Raw genomic sequence first — 24,817 nt, 5'->3', positions numbered from 1 at the left:
GGTCCATTATTATTTTGGTATACTAGATTCTAAGTGTAGTGATTTTAGGTTTGTCATTTGAAAGTTTGAGGGAACATCATAACCCTAATGCACCTATGGAACCCATTCGTAAGCCCTAGGATAAGAAAGATAGTTTTACTTCAATTGTTGAGGAACGTGTAGAGGTCAACACACTAGGCATCGTTAGTGAACTGACTAAGACTCTTATTCATTATCTGTTTCCTTTACTCAAGGATGAGCCTCATTAATCTACAAGAGGTTATATGGGCTATTCATGTGGATTTATGTGATCATTTATAATTATTAGAGGAGGAGGATATAATGATGATCGATAAGTACATCAATGTGATATTTGGCATTAATGCATAGGTGAATAATAAAAAACATCTTAAACTAAATTTATAATATCTCATAGGTACATGCACGAAATAAGTTTATGGAATATATTACTATGTGATATGTATTAGAAATAGATAATATTTAGAAGGGAGTGAATCAATATTCCAATGCTTTTTTTTCCCAAATTTGGATTTAAATAAGACACCATGAATGTGCATAAATAATTAAATTAGATTGAAATAAAGAACATCCCACTATGAAACTTATATGTGCACCATATTTTGTTAATAAGGGAAACACTAGATAAGGGAAAATATCGGTGGGGATGGGTACCCATTGTAATCACCCAAAAATAGTCATCTAGAATATAAGCCTTGTTTGTAGCAATTTTGCTTAAATTATTAATTAGTTATTCTTGATCAAATCCTTAAAGATATAATTATTCGATTATAACCTATGGTTTAACCACTTTATCCTAAGTATTTTATTTAATTGAAAGGACTTTCTCCCTTTCTATTAAATAAGACCCACATTTCCCACTTTATTCCTATGTGTGCATACATAAAGCATTATTCCTATTTTAAAAATAAAAGAAAATCATTATTGTCTCACATGAGGTTCACAATTTCCAAGGTGAGTGGAATCTTCATTCTCCTCCACACATGTTTTACCTCTTAAAGTCCACAGTTGATCTTTATTAGGTGAGATGTTTGTGCACATGGATCATTCAAGATGTATCATCCAACCTTGATTAATCTTGTCTTGTCTTTTGATATCAACCGTCCATCTTTCTATAAACAAGAGGGTTCTCTCCTTATTCTCATATCTTTGGTGTTCATGCTAACATTATGCTACAAGATTTCTAGGTGCTTTGGAGCCTTTGAATACTTTTAGCATTTGCATTCTCATATTGACATGCCCCTCTTAGCTTTTTCATGTTGTATCATTGCATTCTTAGTTTAGATTCTCTAATATTCTTTTTGCTTAGATCATCTAGTCTAATTAGGGGGCTATAATATTTCATGCTTGTTATCTTGCATCTTGCATCTCATCTAGTTTTAGCTTTCATTTTGCATTTCATCTCATAGTAATTCTTGGATCTATAATTCTTGCTCCCATTTTTTAATCTTCCATTCTATGGTGCATTTTGCAAGGGTTTCAATAAGCTAGGTTCATTTGAGAGCCACCATTTCACTACTTGCACATTTGCATGCCATAGATATGAAAATATAAGATGCTTCTTGAGACTCCCTCTCCCATTGGTTCTCTCACATGCAGTGGTTTATAGAAGTGTGACACATTTTTGTACACACATTCTAGCACCCACTGTGGGGCTTGAACCAAGTTTCTAGCTCCATTTTCTTGCATATTTTGAGTTTAGTAGTTTGATTTTCTTGCAATATTTTTTGTATTTATCATTTATATATTTTTTATAGTATATTGGATCTAATCAAGTGGTTTTATAGGGTTTTGATTTTTGTTTTAAGGCTAACCCTTGTGCAGATTGAATTGAAGGCCAAAATGCTCAGTTTTGAAATATTTGATCATATATATCAAACAACTCGATGTTCAGATCTAAAATTTTGTTTAAAATTTTGTCTTAGATTAGAGGTGTCCCAATTTGAAATTCAATTTTTTTGGAGCTATTTTGTGCGAGTTTTACTTTTTTCATTACTTTTAAAAGAAAAATCAGTTTTGGGTGCAAATTATCATAGTTTTCAATGAATTACATTTTTGGAAAGGTCTCTGAATTCTACTAGGGGTTACTTCTTTGGGGTTACAATATCATCGCTCCATAGGTTGACTAATCAAAACTAGTCTATTTTGGTAAAATGGGTCCCTATGGCACAAATTAAGAGTTAAAACTAAAATTATTGATGGAAAGATATTTTAATTTAATTATAGGTCTCTTATTTGAATTTGAATTTTTGATTTTGAGATACTTGAATACAAATCCAATCTTGTTGGCTAGGTCAAAAGCAAAAAAGAGACAGAGAGCATTTGGTGGTTAGCTTGCACTTTATTTGCACATAGTTCAATGTATTAAATGAGTTGTCATTTTTTATGGAATCAACTAGTTCAATGTGTTTTATTTGAATTTTCCTATTTTTTCATGATTTTGTAAACTTGATTGAAGTTTTTGAAGGCAACTTGGAGGTCAAAGGAGCAGAAAAGTGGAAAAAATTGAGAAGCAAGAAATCAAGGTGCATTGTTCCGAACCTTCTCATTTTAATTGTAAGAAGTGATCATTGCCTTCTTTTCCATTATAAAATAATTTTCATTTTCTTTTTTTCAATTTTTTTTGTGTGTCTTCCTAAATTTTGAAAAAAGGGGTTAAACTTAACCATTCACATTTGGATTTGGGGTAAAAATAAACCCCTTTGTCTTTTCATCCCCAAGGTTTTCTTATTTATGTTTTATTCTTGCATCCTGGTTAAGGAATTTTAGGGCAACATAAATAAGGAATCTTGTGTTTTATTTTTAGGGGGCTTGCATAGAAAAGTGATCACTCTAGGAGACGACCTCAACTCTAGTGTTTTGATAGAGTATAAATAGCATAGCTTGAATCTAAAGATGGGCCTCTTGGAAGTAGAATTTTGTCAATCTTGGCTAAGTCCCAAATAAATTTATACTTTTGGGATGTGATAGTGGACATTAGGTTACCATTTCCATCTAGTTGTTTGATATTATTCTCTTTCATCTACATATTTGGGCCTCATGTACTTTTGTACATTGAGGGCATCCCCTAGTTGATCTTGTACATTCTTGTAGAAACCTTAATAGGTTTTTGGTGTGTTTTATGAACTTGAAAATTTAAAACATTCCCCACTTGGAACAAAGGGAAATAAATTGATCAAATTGAGCCTTAGGAATTTTTTTCCTTTTTGCATGCTTTTAGTGTGTGTTTTTATTAATATCTTTTTAGTAAAAATCCATAAAACTACAAAACTAGAAATCAAAAAACTTTTTCCTACAACTCAAAACATTTTTCTTTTGTTGCTTACAAGGGGAAATTTCATCATTTGACTTTTCTTTGCTGTGGCTCCAATGTTTACACTTTCTTAAAATGGCTCTTGGTCTATGTCATCATATAATGACCTTCTTTTTGGCTGAAAAGTTTACCTTTGTCTCTTGACTACACTCCTTGACTTGGAAGTTTGTTCACTTGTTTTTTCTTATTTATCTAGTTGGATATTTGGTCATCTTCCCTAGATCTTGACTTGAGTCACTAGTTTTATAAGTTTCTTTGACACTTTGCTTGACAAGTCACTATTTCATTGCTAGCTTTCTTGGACAGTGATTATTCTAACTCTCTAGTTTTGACTTCAAGTTATCTTGTGTCACCTTGCTAGATTCTTCTAGTCTCTTTCATGCTTTATTTTATACATACTACTATGGGTTTAAAGTATTTTGTTTCCAAACCTCAACCACCTCTAGATGATCATATGCTTCTACATACCACTAAAATGTTTCAATACTTATATGATCAATACAAAGAACTAGAAAAGATATATGATCTTTCTCACCTTCATCTCACCAGGCACATAATAGATGTGAATTCTAAAATTGAGAAAAGGTTAGATGAAAGAATGACATCCTCACATGATTCTTTCTTAAGATCTTTACTCGCACATGGGTCATCTTTTCTCTAGGTCTACATATTCTACTAAAAGATATAAATTGTCTTCATATTCTAGATCTAAAGACCTCTATAGATAGCATAAATGTGATACCTCATTTGAGCCAATGAAAAGATTTCATGATGGACCTATTTTTGACAAAGATGAGAATGAAAAAAATAATCCTAGACATACTTTTGAGAGAACTATTACTCCTTAAGAGATTTATTTGATATGGTTCTTAAGACCTTAGTTACAAACAAGGCCATCACATTACCATACAAATCTAGACCTTATGAACCTAAGGTAAAACCTCCATGTTGGAATGACAACTGCTGCTGTGGCTTCCATAGAAACAAAAATCAGAAAACTAAAGATTGCATTGAGTTGAAACATAACATTCAAGATCTTGTTGATGATGGGACCATTGATATTGGAATCCCTAATGACTCATGTGATGAAGATTCTACTCTTGATAAAGATCATATTGATGAACCTATGTCTAGTGATGGTCTCCTTGACATCCCTACTTCTTCCAACACTCATGAACCTCCTAAAACATCAAATATTTACAACATGGATCCATAAAACAAATAACCTAATGATTTTTGCACTGACTATTCATACTGTCAAGGGCTACCTCTAAAATAAACTCTAGCTAATCTGCATTTGGCTACAAACCTTTTCAATACCATTAAGGCTAAAGATCCTCAACTTTCATATGATGATATGCTTACAATGCCCACTTCAACTGGTAATTCCTTATCTCTTTAAGATTTTATCATGCAAGCTTCACATTCTCCTTTGTCCTTAGAAGTGGTTCCATTTTAAGAGGACTCTAAAAAAAATCTAAAGCTATAAATAAAGGTCAAGATCAAGTGCCCTTTCATCTCCTTTAAGATGTCACTCCAACATATCCTATGTCTTACCCACCTGCTAAGTATGATGATGATGCCACTTACACCATTTCCATTGAGCTTACTAAGAATCATGAGAAAGTTACTATTCCTATGTTGGGTATGTGCAAGATCATGGTGAGCCAAACTATGGGCTTAAGTGGCAATGAAAAATTAGGACATCAATGTTAGTCAACTTCATGTGAAATCTTCAAATAGTTATGAATCTTACAGCAAAAAATTCTAAGAATAGAATTTGTGGTAAACTGAATGTAGTTTCTAAAATACTAGACCTTTTCTGATAAATAATTTAATTGGAAAAAAATTGTAAATTCAATGCAAATGTACAAAATATTTTAGGTAAAAATAAGAAGTAGGTTTATGTCTGACCACCTTAATCACAATCAAATGATAATATTTTTTTAAGATTTTCAATATAAGAAGTAGACTCATACCCAAATGTGGTGCATATATTTTTGTAATGTTATTCCAAGGAAATAATTAATTGTTTAAAAAAATTGAATTTTTGGCTACAACATGTTCTGGAATAAAAAACTCTTGTGTCTGACCACCATACCTCACTCAAAACTATACAAAATTTTAAAAAATTATTCTCCTCGTAGTAGGAAAAGAACAAAATGTGATATATCTTTTGGATTTTGTGAAGGTTATACCATTTAAAATTATAACATATTTTATGTAGTATGCAAATCAACACTTTATAAGTAACTGCATTAGAAAATAAGTAATAATCACTTACTAAACTCATAATTTGATAACAAATATATCAATGGAAATAAGATAATTTCCTTACTAAGCCCTTTTGATTTCATTAATTTTAGCTAAAAAGTGATGTTTTTTCATATCACCAAATTTTGGCCCATCATGATCCTTCACATACCCTGCTATCTGAACAAACTTGTCAAGATCAAAGTATCCCCTTTTGTTCTACTTCTCCGTGCTGACTTCAAAACTATGCTCGAGCCCTAAATGCTCCTATTAAAAATATTTCTCCTATTAAAGATACTCATAAGTATATTGATGGCTTTGGTCATGTTACTCACTCTAAAGATGCTAGTATCCCCACTCACTATCAATTTGCATCTCCTAAGTCTATCCTTTGTCCTTATTCATCTAAGATAAAGAATTCAAGCCCTTCTTCCATATTGGAACCCTATATTACCATATTTTCCACTCCTAGCTCATATTATACTACAAGATCAACAAATATAGTCATCCTTGAAACCTTCAAATGCACTCAACCAACTAAATTAGTCATATCAGCCTTATTCATCCACAAATTGCTAGTATTTTGGAAGAAATTTGGATGTTCAACATAAGAAAAAATACAAAAATCCATTGAAAAATAAAATCACCATGTCCTATCTAATTGACATGTGAATGCAAAAACAAAAAAAAACTTTAGAGACCACAAAGGTCCACAAATCAAAAAGTTAAATCAAAGCAAATATGGGTTCCTAAATCCATAATTGAAGAAATGCATTCTAAAGAGTTCAAAGGAAAATAAAACTCAAAAGCTATATGGATTCCCAAGTCTCCCTTGAAAGACTTGAATATTGAAAAAAAATAAAAGTTGACATTCAATCTTTTAAAGGCTTCCATTCCATCTTCTTCCAAACATCTTCCTCAAAAGCTTTCAATGTCTTCAACTCCATCTTCCTTCAAAATTACTCTACCACATCATACATCTAAACCTCAAGCTATTTCATCCATGATTCTTTTATCATTCCATCACCCTTCAAGGTGTGTGTCAATGTTGATCTTCTCCACTTTTTCTTCTACCCTTGCACAATCCTTTCAACACCCTATCTACTATCCTTCCACTTCCTATCCTTCCACTTACTATCCTCTCACCTTTTATACTTCCATCCCATTTATCTCATCCAAAACCTAAAAACTTATTTTCCATATACCCTTATTTTCTGTATCATCTTCCAACACCATATCAACATATTTGAGCATACTTTTCTATGGTCTTGGATTAGTGTAGCTTATTTTTCTAGGCAAGGTATTTTTTAGTGGCTAATATTTGTAAATTGGATAATTTTAGAATTTTTGGGTGATTAATTTGGCTAATAATTTAAAATTTGATACAAACCAAATTGCCATAGTTTTATAAAATATAGTTCTAGAATATTAAAAATTGCTCAATAATTTATTTTATTGAAAAATATAAACTCAAATATTTGTCACAATATTCATTACATGGTTAGATTTGAGTGACCTAAATATAATATATTATTGGAGAAATTATATTTAACTAACCAATAATTATCATAATTATTAGTTACTTTAGGGATATATCACCAATATTTAGTTTTCTCTATTGATTTAAAGTATGTGTTACTATCCTTATAATATTCCATGAGGTAAAAGGAAAATTTGATTTTGATTTGTAATATTCCATGCTGATTAATGAACTTCCTATTGTTATTGAGATTCGTCAATATTTTATAGAAAAAATTATAATTTGAAAATAATCGCCTATACTAATCATATTTAGAATAAAAAGTGAGAGATTTGCCAATCGAAATAATTTTGTTTTATCAAAATAATGAAAGATTCGCCAATATTTTATATCCTTTCTTCTAGATGGCTTTCTTAAAGTTTACCCTATTTCTAAGAGGAGCACTATTCATTCTATCTTAAAATCTTGAAAAATAGAAAGAAAAATAAAAAAACTGAACCTTGGTGAAAATTTGGTAATAGGCGCCTTGGTAGAAAAAGAAAAGAGATATAAATTTCTCCTATGGTGAAAACCACTTCTTGTGGTGCCTTGGATAAGTGTACCATGTTGAAAACTTGGCAAAGAAACATCATGCAAAATTCTTCCATCATCCATCTTTTCCATAATTCCTCTTTGATCCTAACAATCTTGATCTATCGTTGTGTATTAGCTATCTTATCCAGCAATTTCCCTATCATGACCTTTCATATTTCACTCATAGCTTCATATATGTCTAGATATATTCTTATTTCTCTATCTCCATCACTATCCTATCCAATTTACCCCTTTTTCTTGATCACACAAATAAAAACATGGATCTCATAGGCCTATTGATAAGTCTACTCTTTTAGACCACATGCTTTCATGTTATCTTGATTATTCTCTTCCACTACTTATCTTATATTATATCTCACTTATTGGCTTTAAATGCTTAATTATTCTATATGCTATCTCACTTATTGAATTTAATTTCTTATCCTACATGGTATCTCCTTTCTTTCCTTTCTTCGCTTATCTTGGAACATGCTTCATATGGCTATTTTTTCCTTTCGCTAGCTTGGGTACTCTTGAGGAGTCACTCCTTGAGGATCACTTTCACTTGCTTCATATACTCCTTATATATCCATCTTTCCTTATCTGCTAACTTTCTACTCCATCACACCCTATACCTTTCTTGACATTGGAACAAAATGATATGATCTTGCTTAAGAGCTAGTTAATCCTGCAAGGTTCTGAAAACCTAGGAACAAGTGCTACTTGAGAACCTTGTAACTATGTCTACGAAAATATTTCTCTACACTCTAACCTATTCATCTCATGTTTCTTTGTATTTCCTGGGTTGGAACTAACTTTCTTCTAGGTCTAGGGGACACAAATGGCTTGGCTTGTTAAGGATCCTTATGCATCAGTGTTTCTTTGGAAGCTTGCTAAATATTTTTTTCAATGTTGCTTCTTGACATCGAGTCTTTTTCAATATACATCATATACTTTAGCTATAAGCTAGGATGTTGTGATATTTCTCACTGGCAGATTCGAGTCCTAAAGAGACAGTCATGTGGGGTGAATGCACAAAGTTGGGTCACAATTTCGCGGAAGTCAAATCCGCAAAATGAAACTTCTTAGAAATAGGTACTCGATTTTAAAAAATGGGCACCCATTTTTGGTTCGGGTACCCGACCCTAAATTTAAAAAATGGGCACCCGTTATTTTTAAAAATCGGGTACCCATTTTTTATTTTCAAAAAATGGGTACCTGTTTCTCAAAAAAATAAAAATAAAATTTTTTAAGAAATGGGCACCCGTTTTTTAAAAATTGAGTACCCATTTTTTAAAAGTAAAAAACAGGTACCCATTTCTTAAAAATACAATTTTTTAAGTTTTCGGTAGATTTTACATGCCACTTTTAGATTTTCAAAACGGGTACCCATTTTTTGAAATTCAAATAACGGGTGCCCGTTTCTTACAACATGAGGTGGGATTTTTTTTTCCTTACCTTGGATATTGGTTTGGGACAGGCTTGGTGAGACCAACCCTATGCCTTGGCCTCTTAAGATTTGGCTAAGGCATTGAACTGACAAATTTATGCCTTGCCATAATTTTTAGAGGGTCTTCCCGATCAAATTTTTTTACAAAACAAAATCCCATTAGAGCTCTCACTGTCCTAATTTTAGAAATATAAATTTTATAGAGTTATGTTTTTATTTTCTCTTTTTAAATTATTTCTTAATCAAAGGTGGTACCTAAATGTAAAATAGCAACGTTCACTAAAACTTTAATAACTCTTTAATTTTATATTTTTTCTTAAATTAGTTTATATGTCATCAATTTACATTCAATTCTTTTGAAGTTAAAAAAAAAAATTGAAAAAAGTGAAATTTTGATCAAATTATGGTGTCCATACATGAGAGGTTTTAGAATTTTTTGTTATAGCCAATTAAAAATTAATAACAAAATATATATTCATTTAAAAATTCACGAAAAATATTCTCATCAATCTTTGGTGTGTCAGGTAACTCTATTTAAAAGGATTCATAAAAATTCATTCATTTGTGTCAAATTATGGTGTCCGTACACGAGCGTGGTATGGTCCTGAAATAGGCATTTTGAAAAAGTGGTTTTTAAATATCCATACCAAAAAAATAATCTATCATATGGGTATACAAATAATTTACATATTCAAAAAGAAGGTTCCAGGCACTACAATTTTTATTTCTGAAGTTTTTTATATTTAATCTCTAAATGGCTCAAATTTTGGCATCAATTGAAAAAATATTTCAAAAACAAGAAAAACACTTCCACTTTTTGGCCAAAAGTAAGACCCAACTTCTTGCACTGACCCTGTGACTTCTTCACACACACATAAACATTTGACTTGGTTGAGACATGTGGACTTTATTTTCTTTGTGCATTGTCTATGGTGATTTCTTTATTGATTGTTCTCTCTATAATAGTTATTTGAGGATGTTATGAACTAGAGAAATGGGGACATGTGGCATGTTTTCTTTATTTTTTTCCAATGGGTGTAGTTTTCTTTTATCTTAGGTTTCTTAACCATCTTTCTTGTCCTACCCAACACTTAGCATCTACATGACTATGCCCTTGATTATTTTCTACAAGTTTTTTCTTATGGCCATCTTGATATTTTGAGTCTTGATGCAAGATTAATCTTTCTACATTAAACCTATGGAATCTAATTTTACTAGTCATCCTGATCTATATGCCTTTTATGCATAGGATAGGTTCCCACATTCCAATTTGATATACATTTTGGGATGATTCTATGAACTTCTAATGTCCCTAATAAGGCTCAATGATAAAAAATAGGACCTAGCTATACAACCCTTATAATTTAACCTTTTGCATGTTAGTTTACATTTTAGGATCGAAATCAAAATCTAGGCTCATCTCGCTAGTCAAAATTGTTATTTAATTTTTTTCATCCTTCTTTTGCACTGTTGGATGACCTTTTGAGGTTTAATCTCTCAATATTTTTGAAGGAATCATCATTTATTTATCATTTATGCTCTTTTCCACTCTTCTTTCTCATTTCATTTCATCTTTACTCTTTCTTTGACCTAACTCTAATTCTTTATCTTTCTTAGTTAAAATGAGTTGCATTAGGGCATATCTCCATTGCTTGGTGGTCACTCTTTGGACTTAATCACTCATTTTCATTATGGATTTTTCTTCATCTTGGTTTGATCTATATATATCTAATTTCTACCTCTCCTCTATCTCATTTTGATTTTAGTCTTGAGGGGGCAAGAATATTCTATCATCACTACAAATTTCTTTTCTACTATGGCTATTTTTTTCTCTTAATCTATTTGCTCGCTTTGGCTACTTGGCTTGACATATCAATTATCATTTTGGCTATTTATATTGTCTATATATGTCCTAATGCTCAATTTTGTTGCTAATTGACTATTCATTTAGGATTTTCCATCTCTCTGTGCTTTTTCCTTTAGAGTCATATTTCTTTATCTAATACTTTCTTGGTTTCTTTATTCTTTGATGTAATTTGTTCCCAGATTGATTAGACATTAGTTAAAGTGGGGAAAATGTAATCACACAAAAATGACCTCATCTAGGCTATGATCCCCCTTTCTAGCATTTTTTCTTAAATTATTAATCGCTTATTGTTGATCAAATCTTCAAAAGGCTATTTATTTAACTATATCCTATGGTTTGAACACTTTACCCTAAGTCTTTTATTAAATTAGAAGAAATTTCTCTCTTTTAATTAAATAATATCCCTATTTCCCTCTTTATTCCTATTAAAATAAAATAAAATAAAATGTTTTTTTTGTCTCATATGAGGTGCACACCTTTCAATGTGGGTGGAATCTTCATTCTCCTCCACCCATATTTTTCCTCTTAAAATCCATCATTAATCTTGAATAGATGAGATGCTTGTGCACATGGATCACTCAAGATGCATTCTCCAACCTTGATTAATCATATCTTGTCTTTTAATCTTCATCCATATTTCTTTAAAAGAGAGGGAGCTCTCCTCATTCTCATAACTTTCGAGTTCATGCTGACATTATGTTGCATGAGTTCTACATGCTTTGTATCCTTTTAAGACATGGAGCATTTGCATTCTCATATTGGAATATGCATCTTAGCTTGTTCATGCTTGCATTAGTGAATTCTTAGTTTAGATTCTCTTTTATGCTTTAGCTTAGATCATCTAGTCTAATTAGGGGGTTGCAATCTTTCATGCTTGTTAGCTTGCATCTTGTTGTTGATCTCTAAGCCTATGTTGTCAATTAGTGTCCAAACACTTAGTCATTTCCAAGAAATTTATTAGGCAAGATTATGAGGTCACCATTATGATCAAGTTATCTAGTAAAGGTTGAGCATACAATTCATATATCAAGTAGGAAAATGATTGTCAAGCATTTAGTAGACACCGAGCAGATATGTGTTAGGAATAAGGTGTCTCAACCTTGGAAATTCCTATTCTTATTATTTATTTTGTAGATTTAATTTTTGCAAATAATGTAATTAAGTGTGAGTCTACATGTCTAGCTGGCATGTTGATGTGTCACTCTACTTGCATGTGTTGACATCTTGAATTGTCTGTGAGGAGATGATGGCTAAAATGGTCATGATAGATTTCTATGATGCATAAGAGCTATATCTAGAGGATTCGATGGCAATTGAAGACATGAAGACATGTGGCAATTGATCATTGAGTACTATAAACTCAAGTCTCCAACTCATGCACAATTCAAAATGAGTTCCTATTTTTTTGGAGAATGGTAAAACCCTAATATAGTTGTTATTTGGAAGTTTACCTAAAAGGGAAAGCACATGATATAAGCATTTTTTAGGGTTGTATATTGGAGAGTGAAAAAGTGTATTGTTGGTATGGTATGTTGCTACTAGATTGGTCTTCTATGTCATTTTTCTCTTGAAAGAACTTCCATTGCAAGTGTGTTGTAACCTTCTATGTTGAAGATAATACATTGTGTAGGTTTTGGAGGGGTGGGGTTGTTTTACTAAAAGGTTTTCCCCACCAGCATATCTTTGTGTTTATGTGTTTTCTTTTTCTATCTATTTTTTGTATCCATGGTTGATTGCAATATTATTTTTTGCATAATATTGAATTTGAAATTGTAAGGATTTAATAGGAATTTGTACAATACTTTCCTTAAGATATTAGTGTAGGAAGTTGTTTGTACACCTAAGTTTCCTTACAATATGCGAGCTAAGGAGTATAGTATGAGTCGAACAATATAATGAAGACAAAGCATATTGAAAAGTTATCAAGAGCCAAGAAGAAAAACATATAGAAGCCAAGTAACAACATGAAGGTTTATGCATGACTAAGTGCCAAAGCATTCAAGTGTCATGTAGTTCAATTTGGATATGTGATTTTGTAATGGCACAAACTCATATGTAAATAGTTTTTGGTCGATATTTGTATGAAATTTAATATTTCTAGAGCTAGATTAGATGTTGTTTACACATCATTATAGAAGGTAATAACCCCAAGGTGAACAATTTTACCAATTAGAAAATTGGAAATAAATGACAAAAGAAGATGAAATCTAAACCATTGATCAAGACCTAGAAACATCATACAACATCTATTTAGATGGATTCTAACCCTAGAATTTTTTGTTGTTGAAATTTTTTATCAAGATGCATAAGGAGTGAATGTGCATGTGAAGGAGTGAAAAAAAGTTTCAAAGATAGATCTAGTAGAGAGAAATCAAAGCAGTAAAGGATTGAACATAGTTATTAGATTAGGAGAATCAGATTAGAGATATAGGAAAGAGGAGGCTCAATACTAGCTTGCAAAGAAAACTGAAGATTAGGTACTGAATCAATTATTTTGTAATTGAGACATCATAAATCTCTTAATAGAGTGGTCCTAATAGACCTATGTAAACCTCTTTAAAGAGTCATTACTTCATTGTGAGTGTAAAATCCTTTAACAAGGTGAGACCTAATAGTATCTTAAGCTTTTAATAGGGAAGATCTTTCATAGGGTATATCACATCTTATGATCAAACATTATAACCTTAACATGTTAACTTTATTATTGCAAAAATGAAGATTTATGGGTTTCATCCCCACCCCAATTTTACCTTCATCTTGAAGTGTTTTTGGGTAACCAAATCATTGTCTTTTATGTTTAACTCTTATGGATGTGAAGTATATCATTTATGTTTCAATATTAAAATTTTATTTATAAATTTATGTGATGATTTGGATATGAATTAAAAGAATTAATTTTAAATTCAAAAAGTTTAAGATCCTAATTCAGATGATTGAAATCCAAATTGTGTTACAATAATCAAAGACAACAACATAAGAGTTAAGAAAAACCCTAAAGAGAAGAAGAGACATATCTATTCAACTAAATAACACTCAATACACAAAAGTTGATATAGAAGGACTATTGGACAATGGAAATACTCGAAACAATGATGAAGCAATCACAAAACTTCTAGAGAAGAATAATAACTTGGTGAAAGAAGAAAAAGGTCTCAAGACAAAACATGAAATTCAATTTGTTGCACTATGCAAAGCAATCAAACAAAAGAAGTAAGAAATAGAAGATAAGAACATGCTGAAGAAGCCAAAAGAAAAAAGATAGATGGCTAGAAGACTTGAAGAAACGTAATTTGAAGTTTAGAAGCTTGCAAATAATCAGCTTGATATGATAAATAAATTAATAATTACAAATTAGGAAGAAAATAGAAAAGATTTTGAGATCACAAATCCAAGACTACAAAATAAGAAATTGAAAAATGAGTTGAGGCATGAAAAGGAACTCGTGGAGAGGCTAAACAAATGAAATGGAGAAATTAAGAACTTTGAAGACATGATGAAGTCACCCAAAGTGAAAGACATGTCTAGATTTGGATACAAAAAATAATCTTCATCTACTTAAGAAGGAGAATCATCCAAAAGTGGAGAACAAAGGAATGCAAAATCAAAAGGAAAGCCTACATGTCATTACTGTGGAAAACTTGGACACACAAAAAATATATGTAGAAGAGAAAATGGTAAGAAAATTCATAAACCTAAAGCAAGTGGTAATTATTTTAAATCCAATAAAATGAGATATCAAGCACATGAATGTAGATCAAAGAACAATGATTCAACTAGAAAGGTATCTAGATTCCAAGGTCACTGCTACAATTGTCAAAAGTATGGACATAGAGATTATGAGTGTAGACTTAAGAAGAAATCACACCAATCACCTGAGAAACAAACTCATTTAGTAAGGAAAGGTAATTCCTATAATTAGGATTAGAATGCATGGTATAGTTGTCATTATTGTGGAGAATATGGACACATTCTAGAGAATTTCATTAAGATACATTTAAGAGGAAATTACAAGAAATGAATAAATGGATAGATAGTATGTTCCAATTGTCTCAAAGTTGGGTACATCAATAAGAAATACAAAACCAAAACACTAGCATCAACACCAAGAAATGGAAAAGAAAAACCAAAAGGAAAGATGACATGAATAGAGATAATAAGAGCTGGAAGACACTATGATCACCTGATTTGATGGATCTACTAATCACAACACATCTTACAAAAGAAAGAAGGTATGTAGGAATTGTATACTTAAAGCTATATTTTACAGCAGTTCCTATCATAAAAGTGATGAAAAGCTATATCTTTGTAAATAGAGATGCATTAAGAATTGTTGGAAATAGGAAATTAGAAAGTATCAAGCATTAGTGGTATAGTCTATGTTGACTGAGCCTTGCAATATAGACTGAGTCATCAAGAATGATTACATACTAACCAAGTGAATTGGTTATGGCCAAGTGTGTAACCTTGACTGAACTAAAGTAAAGTCCAAGATAGCTATCCTACGCTATCTTAATATGAAGAAATTAATTGCAAACCTAAAATGAAACATCAAAGGTATATATGAAATTTTATCATTCATTTTTACTCATCAAGCAATTAGAGAGCTCACAAGAAAATTTAAAGGTGATAGAAGGGATTTTCAATGAGAAGAGAAAATAATATCTTATGAACATATATATCCTCTTTCCCTAAGACCTCAAATTTCTTTTAATATCATTCTTGATCTTGCACCTTATCACAGTCACTAATTTTTCGAGCCATGTCAACTATCTCTATCAGGATGTCTCCAATATTTCCAATGAATCTATTATTATCCAAGTTATATTTATTATTTTCTTATTCTATCTCTTTATTCATATAATCTAGAGTAATTAGTATTCCACTCACAAAGAAATCTAGTTGTTGTACACCACTAATGAATTGACTTGTGTCATCATCACTAGTAGCCTTTTTAATTAGCTTATTAATGCTTATTCTAGTTGGTATCTTCCTGTGCTTTTAATTATTAAGGCTAGGATCATTCAATAATTCTATTAATGTCTTATTTGATTCAATTCCCACTTCATCATACAAACTAGAAATTAGCTTGACTAGTCACGTCTTAGTCCTTGGATTTGTTCTAATAATATCCAATACCTCACATCATCATACATGATTAGTGTCAAATTTTAGTACATATTATATTCTCTCATCTTCTTATCCTCTTGAAAATCCCTCAATATTTTTTTTCTAACTTATTGAATAAATGATCATAGATGCTACCCTTGATCTCTATCAAGTTCCTCTTAAAATTCAACAAATAAAAGATAAGTTAACTCTTAATCATACCTTGTTGTTCTTCATAATATCTCCAATAGAATTTATTAATTCAATCCATATTGTCATCATGTTCAATTAAATATGTAATGGTCTTCAAATATGGCTTCCATTTCTTCTTCTTAGCTTCAATGTCAATGTCAGGTTCCTTGGGTGTCTAAATAGTTGTAGGTTTTTCATGTGACTTATCCTCTTCTTCCATTTTCTTCCCCTTATGTGCCTTCTTTCTATATACAACCTTAGGATTTTTGGAAATAGAGCCTAGGGACTTTAAGTTCTATCTAGGTTCCTTCTTAGGCTCACTTTTTACTTAAAGTTCTAACATTATTGATGGTGGAGTCCTTACGAATCTCCCTAGTGTACTATTAGGTTTGGGAATAACATCTATTATGGTAACCTCAAAATCTTAAGTGCTAGATTTCTTTTCAATAGAGCCTTTTACATACTCACTTCTATTACCTTCAAGCTTAGATTTTATGGGAAAAATTATTTGCTTCTTTATTTCCACATATTCCTCTTTCGTCATACATTCCTTTTTAACAATGTTTTCAACTATATTTTCTAGTTTCTTCTTCCTTGTTTGCTAGTATAGTTGTTCTCTAACTTGACATGATTCTTCCTTTTATGTGCCTCATCTCTCACAATGTTTATCAATGTATGATGCAAAAATCACTTCTACATATCCCTTAAGTGTCTTGTTGTCTACTTCATAGACCACTAAGTAAATGAATTTTTATCCTGGATCTATTGCTTCCTTACATGCATTATCTATCCCTACCATGAAATATACTATCTTTGCATATTTCTCAAAAACTAATCTTGGCTGAGTAAGACATATTTTCCATAATAAGTTGAATTATGATTTTGATATAATGATTTAACTATGTAATGACCTTTATAATGTCTTTCAAATTTTATTCAAAGTAGATGTGGTTCAACCAAGGAGTAAACTCTATAGTTTAAAGTGTGTTCAAGATGGAGTAGTACCGGGATGGGTAACCTCCTTGAAAGTCTAGGTTCTTCACCTCTATGAGAATCACCTAGATCTAATGAGTATTAAGTGTTCCATTCATTCTCATGAGATATGGATTCAAGTGAACCACTACTCATGAACCATGGGTCAATGAGTTTTCCTAAAAAACTACATAGTTAAATCTAGATAGAAGTATTACAGATTGAATTGCTATATAAAATATCTCCTACTTATCAACTAGTGAGATTAAGGGGATTTCTAATCAATGATTCATAAGGGATTAAAATTAAAAAGGATTTTCAATAGGAGTAGTTTTAGCCATTGAGGAATTTTTTAAGTGCACTTGAGATGGAATAATACTGGAATGGGTGACCCCCTAGGAAGTATCGATGCTTTAGCTCTATGAAAAACCCCTAGATCTAATTAGTTTTAAGTTTTATATAAATTCTTATGAGATATGGTTTAACATGAACCACTACTCATGAACCATGGGATAATGTGTTTGACTCAAAAAATACACATTTAAATCTTGATAGCAGTACCACAACTAATCTTGGTATTCTATTTCTTTGATTTATCTCTTCTTAGAATACTATAAACATTGTAAAAAGTTATGTTATTGTGTCACTTATGTGTTGTATGTTTTAATGCTCAATGATTAATTACAAGATGCATTTATCATATGTACATGTATGTGTATGAATATTAGGAAACTTGTACATTATGTGAAAGAGAATGTGCAATATCAATGACCCAAATTTGAAGGATTGGTCCTTGTGATATTCAACTCTCCTTACATTATCAAACAATTCCTGCCTTAAGATATCACATATATCAAATAATTCATTCTTAATTACCATCTTATAGGTTGTTTTTACTACTCCTTGTTGACATATCAGAAAAGTTTTTTATTAGTGACATGCATTTATTCAGAGTGTAAATGGCTACTAAGCTTATTGTACAGTTAAGAGTGTTTGCGAGGCATTTCAATGTTCAGTGAGTTCTATAGTTTCTACTAAGTCCTTTGGAAAAATTCTAGTGTTTTCCAAGAAACTTTAGTGAATGTGAAGATCATCAGTGTAAACTGTGCATCTCAGTGTATGACGAGTTTACTAGTGCAAACTAAGTTTTGTAGTGATTACCAACTTTGCAGTTCTTGTGATGTGAGTCCAATGTTAACCAAGCTACCTAGTGTTAACCAAGTGACTCAATTTATATCGAGCTTGATGGAATATTAATTACCAAGCTATGCAATGGTAATCAAGTGATTCATTATATATGATGAGTTTCATAGTATCTACTATCTACTGAATCACTAATATAGACTAAGTTCTAGACTACTTCAAAGTGATTGGTATGGAATGAGCTTTTATGTCTACAAAGTGCATGATGATGCCAAGCTATGATAGTGGATGTCGAGTATCAAAACCTCACCAAGTTAGTATTTAGAGCCTGGGTTTCTACACTTTTGTTGACTTTATAATATTTTGTATAAACTTGTATTGTGATTGACTTTGTCATTATGTAATTGGATTGGTATATATAATACATTATATCACATCCAAAGAGATATAGAGAAGTAATGTAATTATCAAAAAAGTAGAGAAGAGTGAATTACAAAGGCTGCAATAGTATAAGGAGTAGAAAAGATTCATCTATCATAGTTCAGGTGATTTGTACACTCAAAGAAATCTCATTTAGCGAACCAAGTTGCAAATCAAAGATCAATCACTATTTCATCCTATCAGGGTGATTAGTTAAATTCTTTAACAAGGTAGACTTAATAGTCTTGTATAAATCTCTTTATTGAGTGCATACTTTATTGTATGTTTGTAAATCCTTTCACAAGGTGGACCTAGTAGTCCCCATTTATCCTAATAGGGTAGATCATTAAAAGTGATCAATGTAAGCCTTAATAGGAAAACTTTATACTGTAGTGCTAAAGCTTGTGGGTATCATCCCCACCCCAGTTTTTCTTTCTATTTGGAAGGTTTCTGGGTCACCAAATCTTTGTGTCAAGTGTTATAAATCCTTTCATGTTTTCAGTTTCTCATGCATGTAATTAGATTAGATTATATGTGAAGAATTATTTGCTAATCAAGTTAAAGTTGTTGAAGCTTTATTGGTAGTTGATTCACCCCTCCCCTCTTAGTAACTTCGCATAATCTAAAAAATTTCCAACAATTGGTATCAGAGCATTGTGGTTCTCAGGAGAAAATTTAATATCTTGAGCAAAATATCAAGGCCATTTAGATATTTAGACTTGACCAGGCTATTGACAATGAGAAGCTAGATTTAGAATTGGCCATTGCCCAACTCAAGAAAGCAAAGGAGCAACTATCTCAATCCCTGAAAAGAAGGAAAGATATTGCAATTCAAATGAATGATCATCTCTACATTGAAAAAGGAATTGAAGACCCTCATTCAAACAATTTAGATGAAGCCAATAAAGTAATCAAAGAACTCCTAGAAAAGAATGGTTCACAACAAGAATAAACAAGAAAACTAAGAAGAGAGCAAGAAATTCAGTTAGTGAGACTATGTGAAGTCATGGAAGAGAAAAACAAGATAAGAGAAGAGATAGAAGGAAAGAACAATGAAATCCAGCACCTATCTCTCCAATAAACATACTTCATTGATTAGCTTACTAATATAAGTGAGGAAATCATGAACCTGAGATTAGAAAATGAAATATTGCAGAATGATCTGAATTCTGAAAGGAAAACTAATGAAAAAATGATGAAATCCCAAGTAGATGTGAATGAGAAAAATCTTTGTAGACAAAAAGGAAAAGAAGGAATTGGATATATAGAAGAAGGAGAATCATCCAAGCAAGGAGCTCAAAAGAATCAAAGACCTACTTGCAATCACTATGGTAAGTTAGGTCATACTTCAAATAGATGTTGGAGTAATGGAAAAGAATTATTCAATGGACAGTGCTACAATTGTAATTAGCATGGTTATAGAAAAAATGAATGCAAAGAGAAACCAATATTTGAAGGCAAATTTCACAAATTCAAGAAACATGGACACAAGTCATTAGAATACAAAACCAAGATGTTGAATCTATAAAGCAAATTGTGAAAGCAATATTTGGTTGGGACTATAACACCTAGTGCAGATGTCATTACTATGGTGAATATGGATACATTGGAATGAATTGTTTAAAGCATCATTTGAGGAAAAGAGATTGTACTAAAAGATGTTTTGTTTGTGTAGAACTTGGTCATCTTGACAAGAACTATATGAATACTAGTAGAATTGAAGATAAAAAGAAAGCAAGAGTAGATAACATTAGAAAACAAATGAGATAGCAATGGGTTCCAAAGTCTACTTAGAATTCAAGTCCAAGCAATGATGAACAAGTCACTTAAGAATTGGGTGACTCCACCATTTCTACATGATCTCTCAAAAGGGCACTAGAATTGTGGTACTAAATGACACATCAGATATCAATTCCAATCTGTAGAACAAAAGATCCATATGTCTATTCAAGATAGAAAAGGATCACCAAGAAAAAGGTACAAATTTCTACCAAGTTACCTTCTCTACTAAGGTTGGGTCATAGACTCTACTGACCAAGGTTAGGAGTAACTAAAATTTATATGGCTACTAAGCATGGCCAGGAGTAATAAAGATGCATATGGTTACCAAGTCACAAAGAATTCATCGAGTGTTCAATGCAAAGAAGTGGATGATAGGCTATCAATTGATCTACCATTCCTATTGAAACATTAATGGTGAAATTTTGACAATAGGAATGGAATCAAAGTCATTTCTATTGTGAAAATTATGAGAGCTATTGTGAAGTACAATCTTCAGAGTATCAAAGTAATTTGAGAGAATTGTCAGTGAAACATTTTGAATTCCCTCAAACCCTACTAAGTGAAGATGGCATCTAGTAGTAACAAGGAAAAGTGAGGTTTAGACATGTTAGTTTGTGGAGAATGGAAGGCTCTAGATTTCAAGCTCACCACAGCAATTTCAAAAATCCTAGACTCGAGTGAAGAGTCGTTGCAAATTCCTCCAAAGCTACTTTTGATCAATTATATTCACACTCATTTCAAATGTGTTATTCAAGAGATAGGGACAATGGAAATGGATGATGCCCTAGGTAAACTTTGTGTGAATGGAGTTTTGAAACCAAAGCACCAACACTTGGAAACCAAAGGGTTAACTCATATTCCTCACATGTCCCATGAATTTCAAGTAAAGTGGATTAGGTTTATCCTTATTCAAATGCATAATGGATAGTTGTAGTTGGAACAACCAATATTGATCACTAAGAAGATGATTCATCGAATCACTAGTCTCCCAATGCTAGCTAAAGCCAAAATGACAAAAACCCTCAATTGGGCAAAACCAGAAAAGAAAACTCTAGTAGAATGGGATGGCAGAGGAATGAAAATTAGCAGTGTTTTTAATATGGAATTGAAGTTTGGTATTCATATTATTGTGCATAAGATATATAGCTCTAGTAGATTGAATAGTGTGTCATGTGAAGCTATGGACTTGGTATACAAGGTGGTAAGGAACAATTTATCTTTTGACCTTGCTAAGATATTGTTGAAACAATTCAACAAGAATATGGAAAGCATTAGGACATCAAAGAATAACCCATGTAAGTTTGGTTCCTTGTGAACTTGTCTATTCTTTTATGTTCAAAAATTCTTCCCTTCGAAAGGCACTATTGTTTGGAGAAAAGATGCATCGGTGCTTTACTAGATCAATGAATATATTGTTGAGATGGGTGAGAATTACAATAGTATCATGGACAATTATTTTGATGCATTCAAGGAGAAAATGAACAATAGATACTAAATCCCCAAGAAACTTGTTGAAGATTAAAAGGATGATGTATGTTTCATGGTGGATAGTGATAAAGTATGCATTCAGGCAGTTAAGCCTAGAAGAGCATGGGTGAAACCTTTTTGATATGAGGTTAATATTGATGAAACTAAAGATATCATTGAGGTATTTGTTAATGAGCTAGTTGATCCTAAGGATACATAACTTGGAACATATGATGAAGCAAAAGTTAAGATAGAGCCAGAAACAAAACTCCCTTAGGCAGTAAACAAAGGAAAGAAGAACAATTACTAAACTGAAAATAAGTTATACCCTTTTGTTAACTAAGGGAAAAGGTGAAGATGAAGAAGCAAAGGATGAGGAAGAAAAGGATGAAGAAGAATCTAAGAAAGAAGAACCATTGAGGAAGAAGAACAAGGTAATCATCATCAAACCTCAAAAGCTAGCCATTATAGTATTTACAAGGAGATCTTCTACGAAGAAAGCTGACAAGGAAGGAGGAGACATTATATTTAGAAAATCTCCACCCACCTTCCAAGATAGGCTAAAAAAACTTTAGTACAGAGTAGGTATAACAAACTTCAAAGTATTAAACTATGAAATTAGGACTGAGGAAGAATAAAAGCATATAGAAGATCTGGTGATGGACAAAATGGGTAAGTGGAAATACTCACCAGACCAGATTAGGCTAAGATGCCACTTTGCCATGCAAACTACCAGAGACACATATGGAAAAATCTTGAGGCAGCTTATACCAAGCATAATAGATGTTGAGATAAAAGAGTCACTGAAGAAAATTTAACTCTAAAATTTAATACTTCCTTAATTTTGATGAAAGAAATTGAACATGTTGTAAAGAATGCAATAAATACTTGAAAAAATATCTATGATTGTCATAAACCAATTGATTTCCCTATTAATGTAAATGATGATGATGATGAAAAAGAAGAGAAAGATGAAGAAGAAAATATTGAAGAAGCAACTCATTTTGATAATGAAGAAGATGAAGAGGATCAAGGAAAAGAGGCTACCAAGGAAGCAAAACAAGATGATGAGGAGACTGATCTAGTTAAGATAGTTGTAGCAATCATTTCCTCACTTCCTCACTCTTTAAGAAAACTAGTGACAACATCAAGCATGGAGATAGCCCTAGCAAGTTTGATTGTGACTACCAGTGTGGAAACAAATGCCCAATCATTGTTTACCCCCACTCAGCTCAACACATCACTAACTAAAGAGACCTCCACTTCATCTACTGAGCTACAAGCTCTCACTTCTTCTACTGAGTTGGCTACTTCAGTTTTGAGCACATCAATTTTGGTATCTTGAGGTTTTTCTACAAATATTCCTTCAGTAAGTGTAGTATTAGTTTTCATAGCTAGTTCTAGTATGTCTACAATTGTTTCTATTCTAGTTTCACTAGCATTAAGTACAAAGATAGTTGAGCCCAAGGTTCAACCGAGCACAAAATTATTTGGTAAAGGAAAAGAAATGGAGGAAGAAATTAATCTAGATGAGGAAATTGTAATCCCAAATTAGGAAATTTCTAAGCTCACTCTAGACCAAATGCAGCCATTTGGTGAACTCCTTCAAAAAAAGGCTAAATAGAAAAGACTTAGAGAGTAGAGAGATAAGGAATTTAAAATAAGTGAAGATGCAAAGAATATTTTTGTAGAGGCCATAGGTATTGAGGTTAATTCTTCACATCCAATTTTTTATCATCTAGTAGAGGTAGTTAAAAGGTTCAATGAAGATACTAATGGGCAAGATAAATTGTTACAGAAGGTAGAAAAGAAATTTGGGAATAAAGTATTGGAGCACATTGCTGAACACATTGTTTAGCAAATTGCAATCTATCAAGTAGAACTTTATAGAATTTTGGGTTCTTTAGAATCATCTTGTACAAATGTATCATCACTTTTTGGTGAGCTCTGTGATGTTTCTAATTTTACCAAGGAAATAAGAAAAATTGTTAAAGATAGATGAAGACCTTAAGGCTAGTGTTCAGTAGCTACAACTTGACCCTAGTTTAAATTATGCACACTTCAGGAAGATTTTTGTTAGATATGCAAGAAAAAAAATTTAGACAAGAAGAATGGATCAGGTCTACATTGGTAAACATACAACATATAATTCTTTCCAACATGGATGCACTACAGAAACACATTGTACATTCTAAAACTCTCATCCATGACAATAACTTCTCCATTGTAGATCGCACAATAGAGTTGTCTACATATGTATAGATTGCACTTCATAAGAGTAAGGTCTTACAAGAAGATTGGGACAAGACCTTGGAAATTATGCTCAAGTTACATTTAGACATTGTCTCATTTTGGCATTAATATGTAAACATATAAAATAAATCTTTGGCATTATTGTTAAAAAGGGGGAGATGATATGTGAATGATGAGTTATGGGGAGAAGATTGGAGAAGATTGAAGCTATGATCATATATGACAAAGAATATTGGAGAAAGGGGGAGAGTATTGAAAGAATTGAAGATTATGTATATTTTAGGTATAGTATACTAGTATATATGCATGGGGGAGCATCACCATGTATAGAAGCATATCTTTTACAAAACCAATTTTGAAAAATCTCAAAAATAGTATACTCTACCGAGCTTCAATCACAAGATGATGAATAAATGTATTTAGGAAACTTTTTGAATTTAGTTTTGGTTGATAAGTGTTTTTGTCACTAATGCCAAAGGGGGAGATTTTTGACATATTAGTCAAGTTTTTTATTAGTGACATATACTT

General features: G+C 31.8%; 1 protein-coding gene across 4 annotated transcripts in view; it reads right to left on the bottom strand.

The window, feature by feature from the left end:
* Positions 1-24,817, bottom strand: part of LOC149533279 (putative UPF0481 protein At3g02645) — an 84,455-nt gene that overhangs the window by 33,711 nt on the left and 25,927 nt on the right. The gene's annotated exons all lie outside the window — the stretch shown is intronic.

This window comes from Cupressus sempervirens, chromosome 10 (genome assembly GCF_028749045.1).
Source record: "Cupressus sempervirens isolate cs-2001-9-10 chromosome 10, ASM2874904v1, whole genome shotgun sequence".
Lineage (NCBI taxonomy): Eukaryota > Viridiplantae > Streptophyta > Pinopsida > Cupressales > Cupressaceae > Cupressus > Cupressus sempervirens.
Note: the sequence above shows the minus strand (reverse complement) of the source record. Positions and strands in the feature narration are given on the sequence as shown.